At 50.8% G+C, this 4,563-nt stretch overlaps 1 protein-coding gene across 3 annotated transcripts in view; it reads right to left on the bottom strand.

The window, feature by feature from the left end:
- The window catches only part of PRLR (prolactin receptor), a 210,787-nt gene that overhangs the window by 72,200 nt on the left and 134,024 nt on the right, over positions 1–4,563 (bottom strand). The gene's annotated exons all lie outside the window — the stretch shown is intronic.

Below are 4,563 nucleotides of genomic sequence, written 5' to 3'. Positions count from 1 at the left end.
GTAAGCCTCATTTTTAGCAAGGAGACATTCCTGGATACTCTTGGTGAGCCATGGAGGCTTGTGTGCTCTCCTGCTCCCTTTGATCCTTGTTGGGATTACCTTCCTTTGAGCTTGGAGGATTGTCTCCTTAAGGAGCGACCATTCTCCTTGGACACCTGTCTCCCCTCCCCTCCGGGACCTCAGCCCTTCTCCAACTATCTTCCTTAGCTCGCTGAAGTTCGCCCTCCTAAAATCTAGGGCCACTGCCTTACTGCATTCCTCCAAAGTCATTCTGATGTCTCACAGATTCCAAAGCCAGAAGGGCCAATTAATGATTATCCAGTCTGACTTGCACAATACAAGGCAAAGAACCTTATCCACTCTAGCGGGTTAGGTGTTCACTTAACACAGTCTTTATTTTCTGGGCACGCTTGCCTCACAGGGAACAGCTCAAATCACAAAATAAATATTTACATAAACAATAAAAGGTTAACACACACTAAGGTCTTTTCCCAGACCCTTAGAGTGTGCCCTGGCTCAGTGCTGCAGCTGCTCGCTTGCTCACTTTCGCTCTCTCTCTCTCAGTCCTTCTCAGATCTCTCCAGCTCCCTTCCCCGGGAGCCTTTAACTTCCTTTGGGCCAGCTAATTATTCTCTGCAGCTGGCCCAGTCCTACTGGCAAGCCTGTAATCAGTGCCTTACTGCCTGCAGCTGTTCTGCAACCCCTGAGTCATACTGCCTGTTAAACAACCTTCCCCCAAGTGGGGAACCCTCTTCAATTTCTTTACCACCTCCCCCCCTTCCACCCCACCCCTCCAGCCCAAGAGAGGAAATCTGGCTCAGGACAAGGCTGCTCTCTGCTATAGCAGGAGCAAGCAAACTTCGCATCCCTTTCTTACGTCTTACAGGTGGTTCATGGCCCTTTGGTACTCTTACCAACAGCATAGGTAAAGTTTATTGAGCATTCCTGTCTGAGGCCTTAGTTACTTGCTCCTGTGGGCCCCTTCTGCCTAGCCCCAGACTGCCCTGCCACTCATAGCCCTTGTAGCAAGCACAGTCCTTCATATCTTTCCATATGCCAGACCTCCACCTTAAGTCTTGCTCTCTCAGAGGACTGTGATGAGTTTTTCCCCAACTCCATATCTTACCCCAAAGTTCCTTAAGTCCCAAGGCAATTGTGGCCCCACCCAGGCCTCTGTTGGACAGTCTCCGTAAGAAGCGGCCTCTTGGTCCATCTTTACCTGGATGGGCCTGCCCCATAATGCCAGTCTATTGAACATTGCCACTGCATGAATGGCTTCTAGGGCTGTACGAAGCTTCAGTCCCTGATTCGATTTGGCAGAGATTTGGCCTGATTTGGTGGCTGAATCTCTGAATCCGATTCGAATTAGGAGACCCTTTATTCTCTCTGAATCGATTTGGAGAGATTCAGAAAGATTTGGCGATTCAGACATAGACACAGCTTTAAATGGTTTTTCCACATACCTCTAGGTAGCAGGCAGCTTGTGAATGCTGCAGTGCTGGGGCGGATGGAGTGTTCCACAGAAGCACAGGGGGCTCCTCAGCGTGCTCGGTAGCAGACCCATAAGTGGACCAGAAGCACTTCCGGTCCACTTCCAGATCCACTGGGGAGTATGCTAGGAACCCCCACACCTCCCTGGCTTGGTGACTGGTGCCTCCTGGGTCTGGGGGGGGCACCTGGGGTCCCCCTGCAGCCAATTGCTGAGCAGGGAGGGACATGGGGGAGGGCCAGCATGCTCCCCAGTGGACCTGGAAGTGGACTGGAAATACTTCCAGTCCACTTCTGGGTTTGCTACTGAGCACAGGGAGGCTCCCCCCCCGCACTCCTGTGGGACACTCCATGCATTGAAGCAGTCATGAGTCACCGGCTACCTAGCGGTATGTAGAAAAAACTTGTAAAGCTGTGTCTATGTCCGAATCACTGATTCTCTGAATCAGCATCGAATCTTCAGATTCAGATTCCCCCAAATCGAATCAGGGACAGTAATCCAAATCAGCTAATCGAATCACTGCCCTTGATTCGGGCTGAATCTGAATCAAGTAGGGCCTGTTTTGCACACCCCTGGTAGCTTCATTGGGGCATTCAAAGTTAACTCTTCCCATGCCTTGATTTTTCCCTTTTCTGGTCTTCTAGACATCTGCATACCTTACTGCTCCTGCCATTTGGAATACTTGCTTCAGTTCCCCCCAGCCAACTTTGAAGCAGAGGTTGCTCACAAACATCATGGCCCCTAACTGACTGGCCCTTCAGGATGGTTTACCCCTGGGTACGAAATCTGGGTTTTTCTCCACAGTTGCAGCAGGTATCATTGCTGGTTTCTTCCCTGGTCTTGGCTCCTTCTTGGTTGTCTGAGGAGAGTCATTCCTGATGCTTGCCTCTGGCTTTTGTTCATCGGTGGGATTCCACTTGCAGTCTCCAGCATTGGTCTACTGGTCTGATCTGCTCTGGTCCACTGGTCTCCAGCATGACCTGCAGGCCTTCTTCTACATCCTGCAGCTTCCCCATCCTTGTTCATGCCCTGCTAGGTTTGCTCCCCTCTTTCTCTTTTGCTCTAGGGGATTGTCCCTTAAACAGTCTCTTGGCCCCCATCCTGGGAGCCCTATTTTTCCCAGCACCCCCATGGGGATACCTCCCCAGATCAGAGGCTCATCATTATTAGTCCAATTGTATTAACAAGCCCACTGCTGAGGAACTACACCGGTAAGACTACCACCCCATGCCCTTTCAAGCGGCATACCTCTCTTGGGGTTTGAGCCGTCTGCTTTCCAGTGGGCTTCACTTTTCTGCTCAGTCCCTTTCCCCCATCTCCACCCACCAGGAGGGCTCTGTATGTCTTTCTGTTGCTGTGACTTCACTTTGACGCCTTCTAACTCTGCCTCTAATTATAAGACCTGGCTCTTCAAGGCCACCACCTCTGACTCTCTGTTCATAGTGGTGTCACTCAGACTTCACTTGCTCAGATAACTTAAATGTCTCCTCTTGAGAGACCTCATACTTAGGGACGTACCTAATTCACAGATGCTGCTGCAAGATTTTGCAGTCCTGGTGCAGTGTCAAGTGCCATTTTTGCAGCGGAGTGCAGCGCCCCCCTGTCAATCTCCAGGGAGGGATGGGATTTTGGGACCTCTAGGCCAATCAGAGGCATGTTGGGCCCTGGAAGTCCTGCCCCTCCCCAGATTGACAGATGACCATTTTTCAATCTCTGGGGAGGGGCAGGACTTCCAGAGTCCCTCAGCCAATCTCCCTCCCTCACCCTAGTGCTCCAGGATGCCAGGACTTCCCTCCCTTTTCTGTTTGCAGCTGCCTTTCCCCCTCCCATCCCCACTGGCTTGTTGCTGCATTTCCACTTTTTAACTGTCCCTGTGCTTTTTCACAGAAGCCAGGATTTTTCATGGGGGACCTTAAAAATTTGTGGTTTCTGTGAAAACCATTAAATCATGAAGTTGGTAGGCTCCTACTCATACTGGGTGATGAGTTCCACCAGCTCCTTTCTCATCTCCTCCACAGCCTCTTTTAGAGATTGCACTTGGGGCTAGGACTTTAAGTTTCTCTTCAAATACAGTCAGCTTTGCTGTCCAGGTCGCTTTCTCCTTTTTTACCCTCTCCTGCAATGCCTGGAGTATTCTTTTTGTCTCACCCAGAGTGGCTTGGTACTGGTCACATTATGCATGCATACTGCTCAGAACGTCTTCTATTTCCTGCTTGTACCTAGCCCCCAACTTGAGGTCCCTTATTTTGTCAGCTGCACATTGCTTTTCCTTTGATGCTGTCTCTGGAAGTTTTGTGCTCTCAGCAGTGGCTTCTGGTAGTTTCATTTCTAGTGTATCAGGCTTCTCTTTTTCTGAAGGCTTCCACTGACTTTCTTTCAGCTTGTTCTCCACTTCTTAGAACTGAGCTTCCAGCAGTGTGGGTCCTTCTGCCTGGGCCTCTCTCTATCAGCACCTCATGGTGAGCTCATGAACTTGGGCATCCAGGTCTTGGAACCTCTGACTTAGTTCGGTTTTCTCCCTTGCATCTGCTCTGCAGAGGTTTGGCTAGTTTCTCTGGCTTTCTCCCAGGTTTGCAGCTGGGTGGTCAGTGCTCTGCCAGCTTTCCTCTTTTTCTTGCTGGAACACTTGGAGCTTCAGGAAAGCCATATCCCTCTCCTGGAGGGCACTTTGCTGCTCTTCTCTCAAGGTGGTCAGCTGTTCTTTGAGGAATCACTGCATTTGATACTGGGATCTCCCAGTGTCAAAAAACCTACCGTGCTGCAAATTAGCAGCATGGTAAACGGTGCACATGTGTTGCATGCAGTTTGCTGTGCCTCAAACTGCTTTGAGGCGCCACAAACCACAGATGTGTGCTTGTTGGGATGTGCCCTGAAAGCATACCTTGGCTCGGTGTTGCATCCACTAGCCTGGTAGCTCCCTCTCTCCCTCAGTTCTCTCAGTCCTCTCCAGCTCCATTCCCCCCTGGAGCCTTCAACTTTCTCGGGGCTAGTTATTCTCCACAACTGGCCCGCTCCTCCAGGCAAGCCTGCAATCAGTGCCTTACTGCCTGCAGCTGTGCTGCAGCCCCTGAGGC

Source organism: Gavialis gangeticus, unplaced genomic scaffold (assembly GCF_001723915.1).
Source record: "Gavialis gangeticus isolate Ggan-Ray unplaced genomic scaffold, GavGan_comp1, whole genome shotgun sequence".
NCBI classification, from domain to species: Eukaryota; Metazoa; Chordata; order Crocodylia; family Gavialidae; genus Gavialis; species Gavialis gangeticus.
The sequence above is the reverse complement of the archived record's forward strand: the minus strand, read 5'-3'. Positions and strand labels throughout refer to the sequence as shown.